The sequence below is a fragment of the Neopelma chrysocephalum genome, unplaced genomic scaffold (genome assembly GCF_003984885.1).
Source record: "Neopelma chrysocephalum unplaced genomic scaffold, ASM398488v2 Primary Assembly neopelma1_65, whole genome shotgun sequence".
Taxonomy (NCBI): domain Eukaryota; kingdom Metazoa; phylum Chordata; class Aves; order Passeriformes; family Pipridae; genus Neopelma; species Neopelma chrysocephalum.
In genome coordinates, this window is record NW_020897722.1 from 5,461,203 (window position 1) to 5,480,250 (window position 19,048).

The 19,048-nt window shown below is 51.6% G+C and overlaps 1 protein-coding gene and 1 long non-coding RNA gene across 2 annotated transcripts in view; one reads left to right on the top strand and one right to left on the bottom strand.

Annotated features, from left to right (window-relative positions):
• Window positions 1-1,633, bottom strand: part of ELFN1 (extracellular leucine rich repeat and fibronectin type III domain containing 1) — a 105,371-nt gene extending 103,738 nt beyond the window's left edge. Inside the window, exon 1 of the mRNA XM_027683661.1 lies at window positions 1,545-1,633. The gene's annotated coding sequence lies outside the window, so the exon portion shown is untranslated. The remainder of the gene's footprint in view (window positions 1-1,544) is intronic.
• Window positions 1,634-10,673: 9,040 nt separating this feature from the next.
• LOC113967795 lies at window positions 10,674-16,287 on the top strand. The gene is made up of 3 exons (XR_003534289.1): window positions 10,674-11,720; window positions 13,292-13,359; window positions 15,497-16,287. It is a non-coding gene; the product is annotated as an uncharacterized LOC113967795 (long non-coding RNA).
• The last annotated feature ends 2,761 nt before the right edge of the window (window positions 16,288-19,048 follow it).

The following is a 19,048-nucleotide window of genomic DNA, read 5'->3' on the forward strand; positions in this document are numbered from 1 at the left end:
AGAGCTGGGGGAGGAAAGGGGGGATGAGGGGAGGCACCCCGACGGGCCAGCACCTCCGCAGCACCGGGACGCGGCTGCCCGTAGGGTCCCGCCACTCACGGAAGGAGCAACCCCGCTCCACAAGGAACGGGACGAAGGCTGGGGACCGCCAGGGGTTTGGGCTGGTTGGAAGGGTCCTGCCCAGGGAGGGGGGGCTGCCCTCGGCTGCCCTGGCATCCCTGGGTACCACGCACCAACCCCCCGCGGCCCCGAGGACCCCCAGGCCCGGCTGAGCCTCATTCAAAACGCAACCAAGAAAATTCTTTGGCAACTCCGGCGGCGGTTCTACACCGGCTGCGCCGACAAGCGAGTGCCCCAGTCCGACGGGCGGGTGTCCCGGTGCTCCGTGCTCTGCCTGCATTCGGGAACTTTACAGCAACATCTGTCATTATAATTAAAACCGCAACACACCCTCCGGGCAGGAACACGTTCCCGCGTCGTCGTGTGTCCGTTCCCCTCACTCCCCGTCCCCCGCCTTCTCTTAAAAAAAAACAAACAAGCGAAAGCGGCTCAAACTCGCAGGCGGGCACCTGCCCCCGACTCCCCCGAGCCATCAGCGCGACGGCAGCCGCACCCGGCGAGGTCCCGGGGACCGGCCCCCTCCTTTCCCGGAGCACGGACACCCCCCTCACCCTCCTCCACTAATTTTCTTTAATTAAAGCTCTATGTGAGGCGCGTTTGGCGAGGACAGAAATAGCCGCTGAAGGAGCGCGTGTGGGGGGAGGCAGGTCCCAACTGCCGGCGTGGGAATCCAGAAGGGATTGGGGGGGCGAGGGCAGCAGATTCGGGGACCGGGTGTACCACAGCCCACAGCCCAAGACTCGGAGCCTCTGGGGTTATTTGGGGTGGTGGGTGAGAGGCCCCCCCGCCCCGAGCGCTCCGCGCGGCGATGTGGCGACCCGGGCGGAAGCCCCCTACCCCCGGGGGGACACTGCTGCCCGCGGCACCGGCTTTTCCTCCGGAGCACCGGGGCTTCCCGCAGGCAACAGTTGCAGCGGCGGCCGCAGGGGCTTCCCAGGGATGCACCGGCTCGGGCGCGCCCCGCAGACGGGGGGAAGACCCCGAAGAGGGGATCCCCCATGGGCGGGGGGGGGGGGACACCGGCCGGCGAGGTTCCCGGCTCCGCGTCCCCGGCCCGGCCGTGGGGAGCTGCTCCGGGCCCGATCTCCCCCTCGCCCGGAGGAGAAGGGCATCGGGAGCTGTCCCGGGGGACCCTGGGGACCCCTCGCCCGCGGATGGGAGGGCGCCCCGCTACCCCGCCGCCGGCCCCGCGGTCCCCTCCCGCCGGAGCCCCAAGCTGGGCTGCAGCCGCCAAAAGTTTGGCGACACGGAGCGGCCACCGGGGGCTGCGCGGGGCTCGCCGGGCTCCCGGGCAGCGCGGGGCGCCGCGGCGGGGCGACACTGGGCGCGGGGCCGGTGCGGAGCAGGGCGGGGGGCTCCGCCCGGGGTCGGGGACGGCGCGGGAGGACCGCGCGGGCTGCGGCGGGGGTTGCGGGCGCACCTACCTGCTCCGGCGGCAGCTCCCGGCGCTCGGCGGCGCGCCCAGCCCCGAGGCGCGGTGATGGGCGGCGGACGCACCCGCGGCTGCGGCTCCCCGCGCCCTTCCAGGCGGGCGGGCCGGGGGCAGGAGGCGGGCAGGGAAACGCAGCCGGAGCCGAGCAAATCCCAGCGCTGGAGCCCGGCCTCCGAGAAGAGAAGGGCTGCAGCTCCTCACTGCGTCAGGCGGAGAGCCCTGCCCGTGCAGGCGGCGCCGGGCAGCGCTGCCAGGCCCGGGGGGCTCCACCGGCACCGCTCGGCACGGCTCGGCTCGACGCGGTTCGGGTGGGATGGGCACGGCGCGATTCAGCTCGGTGCGGGCCGGGCGGAGGGGTGCGGTGGGGCACTGCTCGGCTCGGCTCGACTCGGCTCGGCCTAGCACGGTCCAGTTCGGCTCGGTACGGCTTGGCACGGCCGGTTCGGCTCGGTTACGGCTCAGTTCGGTTCGGCACGGCACGGCCCGGTTTGGAGGAGCGTGGCTCGCCACGGCTCGGTGGGACCCGGCTGGGTCCGACCTCGCTGTCACGGCCCGGAGCGATAAGCGGCTTGGCCGGGAGAGTCGGGCTGGCACCGGAGGGGCGGCGGGGGAGGGGGCTGTGTGTGTGTGTGACACAGAGTGTGTGGCACTGTGACACTGTGTGTGTGACACTGTGTGCACGTGTGACACTGCATGACACTGTGCGGCACTGCAACATTGACACTGTATTGGTGACACTTGCATGTGTGTGACACTGTGTGACACTGTGACACCGTGTGCAGCACTGTGTGCAGCACTATGTGTGTGACACCTTGTGAGAGTGGGGTTGTGTGTGTGCAGGGTTTGTGAGGTGTGAGTGTGCATGTTGGGGACATTGGCCTCTCTGTGTGGGTGTGCCTGTGCTTGTGCATGTGTGTGGTGACACCCTGAGGGGGTGCAGGGATGAGTGTGTCAGGGTGTGTGTCTGTGTGTTGGGTTGTACCTGAGCATGTGTGTGTGACAGGAAATGAGGGGAGCGCAGGGGCCAGAGTGTGTCTGTGTGTCTGTATTTACACACACGTGTCTGTCTCTCTGGGCCCGTGTGAACATCTCTGTGTGTCCCCATATATGCATGACAGCCACCCCACCCCTCACACCAAATCTGAACCTTTGAGGGCCAAACTGGTGCCAGCTAGGCAGTGCCAGGGGACTCTGGGAGTATGGCTGGCTGGGAGAACTGTGACAGTGACGGGGCTGGACCAGGACCACCACCCACGGCTCCCAGAGGTCCCCAGACCCTGTGCTCAGCGCTTCCCAGGCATCCTCCTACCTCAGACCACCCCTTGCCTGTACCAGAGACCGCCATCCTGCCTCCCCATTTTGGGCAGGTTTTTTTATGCTGTTTTAGCAACACAACACACCTCTAATCAGGATGATTAAAGTGTGGCTGGCACTGAGCCAACCCTTGGAACAGAAGTGCTCTTCTCTCTCCCCAAGCACTGTCATTTGAGGTAAAGACTGGCCCGTGCATTTCTTGTGATGGCTCGAGGTGTCTCAAGTCATCTGCAAAACCACCTCCAAGCCTGCAAGTTCCTTTTGCAGCCCTGCAAGGAGGTGGCAGGGCAGACGGAGAAGGGTGGGTGCAGGAGAGAAATTTTACTCCTTTCAGTTTAATAGCAACAACACCAACACCACCACAGCCAAAAAACCTGAAGCGTGGAATAATAGAGCTGGGAGACAGCCTGGGAACAGGCAAGCCATGGCCCCTCTCCAAACAGCAGCTGGCAACCTGGCACTGTGCTTGGCTGCATTAGACACACAGCCCAGGGAAAGCACCCATGGAAATGCAGGAGACATCCCTGCATGATGGAGAGGATGGGCATGGAGAAGGGATCCAGCATTCCCTGTTCCATGGCCATGATCTGGTTCCCAGCCCAGTGGGAAGGCTGTGGGGCTTGGTCTCTGTGCTATCTGGTTGCCCTGGGGTTCTTCCATTCCTCATCCCCATCCCCATGTCTCATGCCCTCAAAGTACAGAAGACCCCTTTCTCCCAGGAGCAGGGATATCCCATTCTGCCATGTCCTATGGGATGCCCCAAAGTCAAGGAGTACCTATTGAAATTGCTTTGGACTAATAAATCTATAGGCAATAACATGAAATAGTGGGGACCACCATGACAGTGGCTATGGGGTCAAATGTCTTCCTGAGGAGGCTGGAGATAAAAGGTCCCATTCCTCCTCTGCCTTTGCTGGAGAAGGAACAGACTGGCTTCCCGAGGCAGGGAACAGACACTGCCAGGTCCCTGCTGGTGCCAGGAGCAGGATGTCGAAGGGTTCAGCCCCCTCATCGGTGCCACACAGACCCTGGGGCAGGCAGAAGTACTGGGGGTTCATGCCAGCCTTGGAGCTGGATCTGGCCCCTGGCAGCTGGAAGAAGACTCACCCAGAAGGGACATGGATGCCACTGGCACTCTGTTGCAGGTCTTTACCCGTGGAGATCAGCAGTGAGGAGAAAAAAGATTTGCCAAAGGCTCCTTGCAAATTTGCTGCCCGTTGGCACGCAGTGCCCAGCTCCTCAGGGCTGCTTTGGGAGAGGCAGCCCCCCAAACCTCAAGCCTCACCCATGGATCAAGGACAGGCTTTAAGCAGCATCATTCCTACCAGCTGCCAGGTCACCGTGGGGGAAGGGGGGGCGGGAGGGGGAGGCTTGGTGCTATCAAACAACTTTGTAAACTGAGATAAATTAATAAGAGGAGTAAGTACTTCTGAGCAAGCTGTTCCAGTTCTGGGAGGAAGTGACGCCAGTCCAGGCTCTGGCCCCTATATTTAGTAAAAATCTAAACCAGACATTGATAATATTATTAAAGACAGGAAGGAGTAAAAGAAGACGTAGCCATGCTGGGATGAGTGATCTATTTATGTGAGATGGTGGGAGGAGTGCTGTGAGAAAGGTGTCTCAGGTCAGGAGAGCCTCTGCGGGCCCTTCCCCTCCACCAGCAGAAGAAGACATCTGACACAGCAGGTTTAAGCAGCCCTAACCCAGTTTAACAAGTGGTACAGGAGGGAGAGGTGGTTAATAAAACATTGGCTGCTTCCCTCAGTGATGTGGAGGGGGTACGGGAATGAGAGCTCTCCTGCTGCCTTTTGGAGCATCACCTAGAAGGAAAATGCTGGCCAAGGGACAGAGCATTGGCTGGGCACTGGTCCATTTGCCCATGCAGAACAGGGAGGCATTGAGTTAGATTAGAAAACACAGTGTGACCTTGGGTGAGTGATATGTCTTCTTCCTGCTCAGGGAAGGGACTTAGTTGTTCCTGTGTGGTGCCCACAGCAGCAGAGATTGACTCTGGATTCTCCTTCTGTTGCACTGACTGGGATAACCTGGTGTCCTCTGAGAGAGGAAAGCACTCACTAAAATAGGGGAGTTCAGAGGAAAAGGTGGCAATGTGACAGCCATGTGACTGCCTCTGTCCAGAGCCTGGGGGAGAGTCAGAGGTTTCCACCCTGCCTGCATGGGACCCCATGTGGGCAAGGAATGGAGGTCTGGCATCCTTTTCTTAGTTATACTATTCCTCTCCCCCCAAAAGCAACGGCTTCAACTGTCTTAAAAATCACAAGCACCTGAACCCTTTCAATGAGACCCATAACAGCAACAACCAACCATGCACAGAGGGTGAACATCCTCCCAGCCTCGCTCCACCCAGGGCTCCCACCAGGGCTCTGCCTCCAGCTCCCCTCTCTGCCGTGGGCATGTGCAAAATGCACCGTGACAGGGAGCTCTCACCAGCAAAAAGGGAGAATGATCCTTGCGGGAAGGGCATGATCTCCCCCTTCACATCCCTACAAGGCTGGCTAGTGTCCCCTTGCTCAGTGCAGGAGTAGATCTGCCCCACCATGAGTCCCCATCCAGCAGGACGAGGGGATGCTGCTGTGCGGTTCCCAGTGATGCACCAGAATGGCTGTGGGTGACTCGCCATCCAAGGGATAATTTTTTTCAGCCTGAGATGCTTCTTCACTGTTGTTGTCAAATCCAATCTAAAAATCATCAGACTAATTAGAAAACAAAAAATGACATTTTACGGGCTGTTAGTGCTGTAAGTGGACTAAGGCCTTATGGTATTTAAAGAATGTTTGGAAAACAACAGCGATATTTACATCTGGGAAAGTTACCAGGCAGAAGCTTCATTTCAGAACATTTTTGTTTAACATATTCAGCCTTGGTGATGACAAATATTACTGCACATCATTACCCCAATTTTTCAGGGTGTTAATACCTCATCCATTGCAAATTGTATCTGCTGTAGACTTGGCAGCTTGGATGAGTTTTTATAGGTTCCCATTTGTTCTGAGTTTCTTTCTCATTTTTGACTTTGAAACTCTGAAGAAGTCAATGAAAGTCAGTGAAAGGTGACAGGAGTGGGAACAGGGGACTCCTGCCAACCCATAGCCCAGGTGCAGGGTGGTTGTGCATCATTAATCACTCTGCTCACCACCTGGAGCTGGTGGAGACATCCAGGACTGGTTTGGTCTTTAGTTCTACCTCTACTTGCTGGGCCTGGCAGATAAGAGGATGTCCACGAGGATGGTAGAGTTGTCATGTCATTGTATTGACCACTGAAGTCTCAAAATGGGCTTCATTTGGTCCTATTCATCCTTGTTGATGCTGATCACTGTCTCCCTACTGTGCTTGCATCCCTGTGGAGTGTAAGGGATCCTACATCTATGACTTTGAATTCAGTACAGCACAGGCTGGATATCCTTTCCCAAGGCCCCAGGGGACATATCCCACCGTTGATGGTTTCTTTTGGCCCCTCTGGATACCTTGGCATGCTACTGTAGTGCAGATTACATAGCACCTTCCTCTTGGGACCTCCAAGAAAGTAAACAGAGTGAATAATTCAAAATGAGCTATTTCTTTAAAGATTTTTGTCTTTTTTTTTCCCCCTCTCGTATGCACATTGTCCGTGAAGAAAATGAAATTCTTCAGTGCAGTTTTTTGGTGTTATTCACAAAACTCTTTGAGGAATAACTCTTGGCTTGTGCATGCTTTCAAACCAAAGAGTCTGCCACCAGATCTTCAAATCACAATTTGCAAAACACACAGTTCAAACCATGCATGCAGGGCAAAATCCGCCCTGCTTGCTTAGCCACGTCCAAACACCAGTGGATGGAAAGTCTTGTCTCTGTTCTCCTTGTCACTGCACAGATCCAAGCAGGGACATCATGATCCCCATATTTACAAGTGGTCACTGATGTGGGGGCCTCATTTCAGACACCAAAGCTGTGCCGTGGGTACCCGAGGTTTAGTCTCTTTTGGGGTGGTGACAGAGGCAAGTCAGTCTGGATCTAAAGGTCTTCAGAGCAAAACTTTTCCTTTGCTGCTGTGCCTTCAATTCTCCTACACCCCTGATGTCCAAGAGGATATCTCCAGTGACCCTTTGCTTGGTGAGTCTCACCTTGTCACTCATGAGGGACATCATCTGTCCCTCAAAAGGCAGAGCTAGTCCAAGGCTTGTCGGTGGCACTGGCCAAAACAAGCGACACTATTCCAGGGCTGTCATTAAAATGAAGCTATTCTGCTTTGCCAAAGCCATCCCTGAAGCTGATCCCAGCAAGAAAGGTTGACAGGGAGCACATGCCTGCCTTGGAGACATGTAGATGCAGCATGACTTACTTTTTATTTACAGAGCATCAGATTGCACATTCCCTAAGAGCTCTGATTCATCCCTCTCAAACCCTAGAACAAATATTCTGAAATCAGTCTACAGCATGGGGACAGGCTTTGTTCAGTGCTTTGAAAGAGAGCAGGTAAAGTCATTACCCTCACTTTGCATAGCAAAAAATGATATGCATAAAGCTGCATAGAACAACCCTGCAAAGCTCAAAGGAAACAAATGGGCGACTTGCACCATGAATTTCAATGGGACTTTGTGCCGCCAGGATAATAGCCAGCGAGACAGTGAAATATTGTATGGAGAGACATTGGGCAGTAAAAACATGTTCAACTTGCTAATGTGGTGGAATATCCCACAATATCACACGGGGGAAGATTGCAGAGCAATTGGATGGGGACAGGTGGACCAGCCTGAGAGATAATGGAGCACACACGGGCACAGGACAGGAGTCATTTGGGATGGTGACTGCAGGGGTCTTTATAACACAGGGAATTACCCTGTGGCTTCTCTCTGGAGCTGCCCCCCTGGCTTGAAGGACTCTTTATCCAGTTGTCTTGGAAGCAGCACCTGGTTTACAGGAAGGTCTCCAGCCAATTTTTCACATGAGTTAGCTACAGTGCTTGGAGCACCCGACCTGGGATGGAGATCTGTAGCCAAGTTTCTTATTACTATTCCCAGAAATTGCCTTCACACTGATCCCTGGCTGCTGAACACAGCCCACCTCAGGTTCCCACTGTTCTGTGATTCCAAGCAGGAGAGACAAGGCAGTTTTCAGGAAAAGGGGCTGGCACCAGACAGATCCCGGCCAGGACTGCAGCATCCATGGCAGCATCCCAGCTCTGTGGGGACAGTGTCCCAAAGTGTCTATGCCTCCTGTGAGCCTCCTTGCAGGATGCCCTGTGGGCCATGGGCTCAGTAAAGTCTCTAAATATAGACTGAGAAAAATCACCCTCCTATTTGACACCTAGAGAAAAGGAGGCTTCCACATATCTGGATAACTCGCCCGAGGATGGAGTGAATTAGCATTCTTTAAATTAAAGAGCTTTAAACAGCATCTTCTCCCCAAATTGGCACTATATCCATTTCAATAGTTATAGGAAGTAGACCCAGAGGAAGAGGAAGGAGGAGGGAGAAAGCCAAGACAGAGGATGGGCGATGCTCTGACATGGCAGGGAGGGGGCCAGGAGATGCCTGTTTGCACCGGGAGCAGCCGCACTGTTACCAAGGCAAAGGAGTTAAAGCAAGCAACTCCCTAAGGCACCCTACACTTTTATGGATTGCTGATGGTGAAAGTAGTAACTGAAAGGACACCTCTGAGTGAGCACTCATGTATTAAGCAGATTTGGACGTTGTCCTCATGCAAAACAGAGTGTGCCTTTCAAGGCTGTGCAACTCCACAGGTGAGGGGTGAGAAATCCAAACAGGGAAGCTTTATCAGGACCTTCAAGCTGCATTTTCAAGATGTCCACGACAAGGGGAAGTGGCAGTACCATGTCCGACTGCCACCATGGAGACTGGCTACTGGTTCCTGTGTGTGGCCACCTGGTTAAAGGGTCATTTGTGTTTTGGGCCAAACGGAGAAGGAGAGAAAGGACAAACAGCCGAGATGTGTAGGTGAAGCTACAAGACAGGACTGTGGACATCTTAAGTCTTCAGCTCTGAAAAGAAGAAAAAACTGAAGATGGGTGAAAGTGGTGAACAAATCAGAAATTCAGATGGGAATCCAACTATTCAATCCACCAAATCTGGGATTAATGACACCAGCTCAGCTTCTTCTCTTATTTTAAGGCTGACCAGAAATCCAGAACAAAAATGCATTCAGGAAGAGAATGGAAATGGGTTCAAAACATCTCCTTTTCCCTAGGATCCCGTGAGCAATGACCTCCAAGTCCTTCATCTTCCTTAGCTGGCTCCAGGCAGGCTGAGTGCGTCCTTGAAATAAGAGTGTAGGGAGCAACTCTCCTCCATCCACACCAGCCCAGCGCCAGGACTCCGAAGGCAGCGCTCTGGTAATGTCCCTTTCATTGGCACGACACTCAAAACAGCACAGCACCGGGGCTGCTGACTCACAGGTCCCCAGGTAAGGAAGGAGCCGCCAGGGAGGCTCCAAAGCTGCAAGCAGATCCTGCGACGAGACCCAGCCGTGCAGTGACTACAGCCATCCAAAATAACATTTGTCTCCGCCGAGACTCACAAACCCCTTGGGAAGGGAAGGACCAGCTATTCAGCAACGCCGTCAGATCCCGGGGGGAACGTTTTGCTCAGAGAATGGGAGTTCGGAGGATTTCTGCAGCTTCCCCTCCCAGTCTCAATTTACCTCACCGAATTAAAAGCAGTGTGGGCTGGAAACGACGTTAAAAGGAAAAAGATGACAGAAAAATCACACTGAGCGTATTGTTCTGGATAAATAAGACACAGGCGTGTTGCAGAAGGTAGCTAAACCCATCCCACAAACGGTCTTCTCCTGCCAGGAAGATGTGACAAAAATAATTACTTGGTCTATACATAATTATTGTGCTGCTTTGAGCAGCTGCCTGCCCTTGGCACAGTTAAGGGAGCTTTTGCCTGATATTGGTTAATGACATTAACCATTAGCCCCTTAATGTCCTGACCTGCTAAACAGGCTGGAATGTCTCCAATGATGGTGCTGGGCACCCACCTACCTGTCTGCCCATGCTGATGGAGGAGCACCACATGCCTGTTGCAGGAGAAATGCTCCCAGCTGCCATTCCCAGTTGCACCAGTGCCTGGAGATGGATGGAACCCAGTGCAATCCTGCATCAAGATCTCCACTCAGGAGATACTGGTTGTCACTGGCAGGGCCATGTTGGCCACACAGATGCCAGCGGTGGTTTGTGGTACTCATGAGAGGTAGGATCAATGCTGGAAAACACAGAATTGGTTTGATGATGAAAAAAATAAAGGGAAGAGGTAATGAAATCACTGGGGTTTTTTTCTCCCCTGGGTGGAGAAAGTTCCAAATCTCTCCAGTTTTGGTCCAGCTGCCAGAAAGTGACCTGTTTCATGGGTCACTTGGGGAATCCTCCATGGAATAAATTAAATGCTCTTCATTTAATTCTCTCAAAGGAGAAATAAGAGTTTTACAACCAGCTGTCAAATGCTCAGCAGCTAAAATATCAACAAAGTATGACAGATGCAAGACCAAAAAAGCCTCCGAGGTTTCCTTTTATCGACTGGAAAGTCTCTGGTTTCTATCTTATTATCTTTCAAACTAAACCGATATGAGCTGAACAATCAGGAAATTGAATAGCATCATTGGCAAAGACAATCCTCTCCCAAAATAGCTGACAGTGATGAATACCCGAGAAGACCGACCCATTGCTTGGGCATGGTGGGATCTAACAAAACAGTATTTGGTCTTATCCCATACAACCCATTTGGCCAGAGCTGATGGAGAGCCAGACATCCTGCTTCTCCTTTATCTGGGAATAATCTAACGCTTGGGTCACGTGGAGCCGGGTTGCAGATTGATAATCGCACACTTGAAGATCACAGGCTATGAAAATTATTGCTGTGCTGGTTGGAATAAATTATGCAAAGCAATGCGTTATCTGGGAGCCTGCAACGCGCAGGCACACGCGCACACGCACACTTCGGTGATCTATCGCTCTCCATGCAGATGTTCTGCTGCAAAGACACTTTAATTAATACATTGAAAATACGTTTCCTGCCTTGTCTGAGCCGGAGATGAGCAGGGAAATGATGCTGAGTGGGGTAAAGCCCCCACTGCAAAAGAAATGAGGAAGGCAAACGCAGTGATTTAAACCCAGTCAGAACTAAGAGGTGTCTGAGCTGGGGCCCAGTCGTGCATTGAGCTGGTGTTGGCAGGAGAGTGAGTGGCAAGAACTGGAGATGCTCTCCTGAAGGCACTGTGGGGCTGTAGCTGTAACACAACTCCTCAGCCCTTACTATTCCTTCTGCTAAGAACATCCCTTCACCCACTCTTCATCCCTGGCGTCCCCACTGCCTTCCTGTGCACCACCAGGGAGGACCCAGGTTAAGGCTCAGTGAGTCACTGTTCAAAGCAGAAACCAAACCTAACGCTTGAAAACTTGGCTCTTCCAGAAGGGCCATTGAAATGAAAAAGCCCAGTCAAGACACCAACCACACCAGCAACATTTGGATATAAATACCTTTCCAGCCAGAGAAATAATCTGAGAGAGCAATTTCCATCCCTCAATGCAAACTGAAAGGGTGGGACATCTGGCTTAATTAGGAAAAGGATTTTTGCCTTTCATGCTTTTCTCCTTTTCTATTTTATTTTTACTGACTCTCCTGCGTCACCAATGAGACTCTCCTGTACAGACCAGTGAGGGAATGCAGTGGCAGCAACAAATATAAAGGGGCAATGATGTCACAGCTGTCCTCAGTGCCTGCCCTGGTAGGTGCAGCCCAGTGCTCCCATGAGTTATCCCTCCCCTGTGCCACTGCGGGCATTAGAGGTGGCCTCACCCACCACATCACAAGAGGAATCTTAAATCATCCCACCAGAAGGTGAAGAGACCCTCAAAAAGATGGGAGAGGAGACTGGGAGGCAGGTCAGCAAGGCATAAACCAAAGAGCAGTGTTAATTCAAGTTTGCATCCTGATGGATCGGGAGAAAATCCCATGGGGAAGAGAGGGCAGAGGGAGGTGGGGCTCTGGGGAAGGAGGAAGGATGAGCCAGATAGCAGCCAGACTCCCCAGACGGGGCACATTCGTGGGGACACCACTCAGCAAGCATGTCCTGCCCAGCTCACAGCTGATTTGGCCACATTGGGATTGTTGCAACCATCCCACATGTTCTTCTTGTAAAGTGATTCTTGGCCATAGCCCAGGATTAATCCTGGGTGGGAGAGTGGGAGACTGGAACTGTTTTCCTGTGGGGAGTACCCTGTGTCTGGAGGTGAGTGGGGTCTGATGAGAGAAAACAATTTACCACCCCAGGGTCTGTCCTCACCAAGGGGTTGCACCAGCAGGTGGGCTGTGGGATGCAGCCCAGCTGGGCACCTCTGTCATGTTCCATCAGGACTCAAGAAGAGCGATAATCAAAACCCCTGCCTGAATCTAATCAGCATGGAGGGCTCTGGCCTCAAGCAGGGAGAAACCCAGATATATTCCCTGGAGAAAAAAGATGTGAAATTAGCCTTGCCAGGCTAGGGAGTGCTTTTAAATTGCAGCAGAAGTGTTTGAGAGATAGCTCTGCTCTCCACAGGAGCTTCTCCCCATCCTTGGGATTTAAGCCTGTTAAATAGTGGAGTATGATGATATTATCTGTTTGTATTGCACTTTTTATCATAAACAGTTCCCAAAGTGATTTGCTATCATGTCCTCTGAGAGCTGCTGAAACACAGGCCCTGGTGGGAAGCGGTAGCCCAGCAGCCACCACCCCACTTACAAGGGAGAGGAAGGGGGAATTTGGACCAAAAAACCCACATCCTCAGTTCCTCAGACTCTCACAAACCAGCAAGGATGTGGGATTTTTGGTCCTACCCAAAAGATCTGTGTACAAGAGAGGCCACTCTGTCTATCTGATGATAGACAGGTGGGATGACAGAGAAAATTCTGACGTTGGCCAGGTTGGGACCAGATGCTTCTGGGAAAAGCATTATCTCCAGCCTCAAGGCCAACCCATCCCTCACTGCTCTGCACTGGACCCACATTCCCCTCAGAGAACACAGCCTGTGTTCACCCCAACTGCCAGGCTTGAGCCACCATCCCTGGGCCTCGCTCAAGAACACATGGAAATGCATTTCTCCAACCCTCCTTGTGGAAAGACAGTCACACAGCAAAACCTGGGGTTATTTCTGTAACCTCTGCTCAAAAATTGCCTGACCCATCAATATTAGAGCATGGACAGGGGGAAGGTGGTGTTAGAGGGAAAATTAAATGAAAGGTGGAGGGGCAAAGGAATGGAAGGAGAGAAGGAGTGAAACTATGAGAGGAAAAGCAGAGGGAAGATTTCCCTGGCAACAGCCAGGAAGGGTGGGAGAAGGAGAGATTTGTTGCAGCCAAGCAGTCCCTGCTGCTGTGCAGTCCCAGAGGATGCATGCTGTGTCTCTCTCTGAGGATTTCTCTCCCTGCAGAAGTTGCAGATGAGATCCCAGCAGCTGAGAGTGGCAGCAGAAGAAAATGAAGCAAAAACCTTTTTCAGGTGAGGAAATGGCTGCATTTCTCACCCTCCCATTGACTCCAAGAGGTTCAGGGGTTGGCATCTGTTCTCCAGCTCCCAGCCTAGAAAAGGGAGGATCGATGGGGTTATGAACTCCAACAGAAAGCAGAATCTCACTACTGTGTTTAGGCATAAAATTGAGCAGTTTTTTCCCAAAGTAACTGTTGGAAGAGCCCAAACTCTGCAGCCTCCAGGCCAAAACCCAAATAATCTGCTCCACCCGCTGGGGTTTAGAGACCCCAGCTGCAGAATTAACCTGGCTGCCCTGACCTCCCCTCTGGCCCTTGGCATGGGGGTGCCAGGAGCCACCAGCCAGCTGCATAATTAGGACAAGTATTTCTGTGTGTTTTCCTTTGATACAGGAAGATGGACAGATACTTTGCAGAACTATTTCCTTCCCCAAAAGCCAAGCGCAGTTGCTGTGCCCCATTCTCCTTCCTATGGCCACCTTTTAATGAGACAAACTGGGCACAGGCACACAGACCTTCAGAAGCATCGTGGAGCCTGCAGCTCCGTGCTGGGAATATCAGTGGAGACGCAAAGCGATTTCACTCACAGCCACATCGTTGCTTGATTGACACCCTGTAATAAAGAGATTCGCCACATAATTACTGTGCATTTGGGATGCAGCACCAGGGATTATTTTAACCCAGTGACAGCCTTAAACAGTAGTTAAAGTATATGTTTATATTAACGTTATTAGTTATTTTTGTGTCTTTTACACAAAAGGCTTTTCTTTGAAATGGCAATACAGTAAACAACGGCTCAGGTGTCTTCCAGAGAAATCTCTACCTCTACTTTTGGGTGAACTGTTGAAGCAAATGGGAGGGGAAGGATCTGAGCTGAGATTAAACAAGTAACAGCTTGACTTGAGGATAACAAGGGGTGCAGGATCAGATGTCACTGTCAGGAGCCTCTTACCTCTCACCACTACATGGTAAATGCAGGAGCCTGAAAAAAATCTCTTCCATACTTTGTGTCTTGCTGTGGCAGCACGTGACATGCTGCTGGTGACTGAGACCTGACCTCTGTTAGCGCACCTACAGCTGGGCACAGCCAGGATGGGACACAAGTGCTGTCATATTCAGGTATCTATCCCAACCTTGCCAGAAAAGATGCTAATCTAGACTTACAACAAATGAGAGAAGGAGCTGGGCATTTACTGGTAGAGAATAATAAATGATGGGTTTTATTAAGAAATATTACCTAGAAGGTTTATTTCTATTCTAGGGCCTCCCACAGCAAGCAATATAATAAAGAGGAAAAAGAAGACGGGAAGGGGAAAATTAGAAAAATGTAGGTGATCAAATAAAAACTCACGCCTATATATGCCTTAAGTCAATAATACCTAGATGTTGCAGTTGGGTTTGTGTTTTCCTGCAATGAAGGAAAGGCCTCATTTCATAAACTGATACAAATTATCCTGGAATCAAAATGAAAACGGGTGCAAAAGAGGTGGTGAAATATTATCAGTCAGCAATGGGAACACCGGTCGTTCCATCACTGTCAGAGGGAAGTTGTGGCTCCAGCAGATGTGCAGAGCCTGGTACAGCTCCTGGTGGTGCCCCCACATGCCACGGGGGTAACACACCACCTAGGAATGCTCCTCTTCTCCTGTATTTGACTTACATCCACTTCTTGCTGTGACACTGAGATGGACACAACAGACCCATCCTGGGGCTGGGTTGCATCTCTGCAGTGTGGTCACCCACCATTAACTATGTGACTCAGGCATTTTTCCTGAGCTGCTGCTCAGCTCCCAGTTGGTAGCAGAAGTTCTCCTCATTTGCCCTTATGTCTGCGACCTTGCACTGCTGGCACTCTTAGATTTAATCACTTCTACTCATGTCGAGATCACCCAGGTCTTCTGGTATGACATTACGTGCCTCTTATTGAGGATATTTCGCAGCATTGCATCTCCAGAGCATTTCATTAGCATAAGACTAATTTTTATACCAAGGTCATTAATTAAAACATTATATGATGAAAACATTGGTATTCCTGAGACCTGCCCTTGAGAAACTTGCTGAACTGTCAGCCCTTTGCTCAGTGCTTCCCTACTCCCCACTGCCCTACCTTTTATCCCACTAATTCCCACCTCCTCTGGTTTAATTAACAGGACACGAGACAGGTGAGGTAGCCAGGCTGTGAAACTGCCCAGGAAGCTCCACAGCAGGACCCTCATCCCAATCCTGGAGCACCATGAAAGGAACACAGCCTTACAGCATTGCCACATCCCAGAGGGATGTCACTGTTAGCACTCACTGCATGTGGATCACCAAAGTTACCGTCTGTGTGTATAACAAAAAGGAGACTGGCAGAGAGGACGCTGAAGTGCAAGGCACAAGGAAGAGAAGGTCCCCAATGGACAGAGGAAGCCACAGTGCCCACGAGGAGCCATTCTGGAGCTCAGACAATGCCCACATCCTCATGGCCCAAAGTCTTTTTAACTCTTCTCTCTGTCTGAGTGGCAGGCAAGAAGTAACCTCAGTGATTGCATTTCTTTGTGTGACCCCATCTAAAACTTTCTGCATCAGATAAACAACTCCCAAGGGTCAATTAACATGTCTTGAGATGATTAGAGTCTGACACTGATGAAACCCAGCAGTAATTAGCAAATTAAAAAAAAAAAACCCTTTTGATTAGTACTCAGCATAATTCCCTCCAATTATTCAAAGTTCATGACTACAGGGGGTGGAATATCTCCAGGAATATTTATTTATATCCCTATTTTTTTCCAATCAACTTTGTGAATCTAGTTAATCATCAGCACTTGAACTTGTTAACTTGGAGAGTTTCAGAGCTGTCACTCTGTCTGATTGCTGGAGACAGCCCAGGGAAGAGTTTGGGGAGCACAGAGAATCCAAATTCCTGTCTCAGGCAAAGAAAAGAAAAGAAAAATAAACAATAAAAAACAAGAAGAAAGAAAAAAAACAACTCTCCGCAGCAGCAGAGAAAATAAAAATACCGTGCTTTCCCTCTCTTTGTTTAGAGTCACAGCTTGGTGCTGGCATGTTTTGCATCAGGCTGTCAGACAGTGCTTTGCAAAGGCAGGCAATACATCTCCTTCTGAACATGGACAAAATCCTCCCTGAAAAGGTGCTCATGCCTGCATAGTCCAAATATCTGGGCAGGAGCAGCCCAGGCAGCCAAGATTCCCTGAAAATGTGCTCCATGGTAATGCAGGCAAAGAATGGCCTTAAGCTATGAAGCTCCTCATCTGCAGGTGCAGTAAATCAGCTCCCCAGCCAGCCCCCTGCTGCGGCTGGGGCAGGGCTGACCTGCCCACCATTCACAGGAAGCGAGGGCAAGCCACAAAAAAGCTGGAATTGCTCTGGAAGTAGCTGTTGACTGCAGGGAAGCTTTGCTAAAGCATTTCATGCCTGCCTTCAGATGGTATGAGAACAGTTTTTCTGCCCTAAATCCTCCCACATCCTTTCCAGCAAGAGAGAAGGGACCAGGAATCACAAAACCTCTCCTTCGCTATCCCTGTCCAAAGCTGCTCCAGTGGCCAGTGCTCCTGGGCTGGCTGAATGCGGAGATGGGGTGGGGACCAGCATCCCCACGCTGCTGTCAGAGGATGGATGTGTGACCACATCCCACAGCCCCCTCTGCTCTAGACACACTACTGCTGTGTCCTTGCTCTTGTAGGTGCCTCCAGACCTAAGGGAAAGGCAGATGAACAGGGAGTTATGAGATGCCACCACCTCAAAGGTAGAGCAGCACAGGGCTTTACTGGGAAACTGCTCCAATGGAGTCAGATTAAAGCAAAGCCTTTCATCTCCTGACACAGGTTCTCAGCATCCCCATCTCTGCTGGCCCTTGCCTCCCACAAGCCACGTTGCTTGGGCAGAGACACTGTCCACCCTGGACTGCCCTTGCTGACCTACATGGGCAAGTGCCAAGAGCATGGGGATGTGACCACTTGGAGAGTGGGCTTGCCAGGCTCTGAGCTGCAAGTCCTCCATCCTCTGCTTCATTAAAAACTTCTTCCCTGCCTTAGTGAGCCCTGAGGGAGGGAGAAGTCTAGTCCCAGATAGGAAGACATACCTTAAACCTTTCAAAGCCACTTTTCATTGGACTTTTCTATATTCATCACTGCAGACTAACAGAGATTTTCTGTCTAGTTTAGATGATTTTTTTTTTAATTTAATCCTATCCAGTGAGAGCCCTCTAGGGAGCTCCTAACCCTGCTTTAATAACATGCTCATTAGTGAGGTTATTCAGGGAGTGGTTTCTATTTGACACTCCAGCATCTTTCCAATTAATGTTGCTTTAAAACAAGCAAACCTTAAAAAAGAGAGAATATCAAACAGCTCAGAGTCAGCACTGCGGGAAGCCAGCAATTTCCTCTGGATTTTCATCTCCCTTCTCTCCAAAATTTGGTTCTTAGTACCACAGCCATTTGCTGAGACAGGAGTAAATTAAAAGTGTACAAGGCCCTGCTATCCTGGTAGCTCAGAGGTGTCAAACCAGAAGCCAGAACACCGAGTGAGACACCAAGGGTTGTTTTGTTGAGCTAGATTAGGTCCCACATGCTGCACGCTCTGGGTCATGCAAGTGCAAGGTTGTACCAACGCACACAGGCATTCCCATGGGCCGAGGGACAACAGAGTGACACTTCCTGCCATCTCTGCAACTGGAAATCCCTTCATCAGCTCAACAGCTCCCAGCACAGGAGGTCTTTCTTTCCCTTGGTCCCTCACCTGAGCATGGCAGCATTTGTGTGCAGCAGTGTGGGCTGCTGCAGCTGCCAGCAGGATCCCGGGTAGAGGGGCTGTGTGAGCGAAGGGATGTTGCCACAGCTGCTGGAGCAGGGACACAAAACTCCTCTGACATCTCTCTGGATGACTCGGCTCGCCCACGTATTTACAGATTGACTTTTCCCCTTGGCTTAGTTATTCCATAATGGGAAGGTCCAAGGGCTGAAACCTCATCTCCAGCTCAGACCTCATCTCCACACAGTGACATTGTATTTGCCATGAGTGTGCCTCAGTTTCCCTTGGATGAAGGTGAGCTCTGGACATGTCTCATCACCAGGTGACCAAGAAGAGGGAGAGAGAGCACAACAGGTGCTGCAGAAGGTGAGGCATTGCACTATCTGGACATGTGTAACTGAAAAGGGTTTCAAAACATGCTCATTTTGCCCAAGATAAGCAGAACTGAACTGTTTCCTTTGCTGCCCACCACTTTCCCTACTGCAGTAACAGGACCTATTAATTTCATTTTAGGTGCAGAAAATCGAAATCTGGGTCAGAAGTGTGGAAAGCAGAGGCACACACAGCCCACTGCAAAGAAATACCACCCCTGGTAAGTCAGCAGCTGCAAAGGGAGCAGGACAGGGACAAATTCTGCACTGTTGGAGGGCCAGCACTGCTCCACCGACCAAAGAGAGCTGCAGCCACTTGTACCCAGCTGAGCTGGGCCCTGGAGTGCTGCCTGGGCCAGGGAGGAAATCAGTGGCGAAACAGCAAAAGAGACTGTGAGTTCCTAGAGCTGGTAACTGTATCGAGAAGTGACTTGTGCAGGGCTTCCCTCTGTGTTGTCCTCAAGTAATTCCCCATGATTTGGACTGAAATAAGTGCATAATTGTGTTGCCTACCACAGCTTGCTGAGCACATGTCACTGCCTGTGACACACGGAATAATGTCGGCATTACCTGATTTGGGGA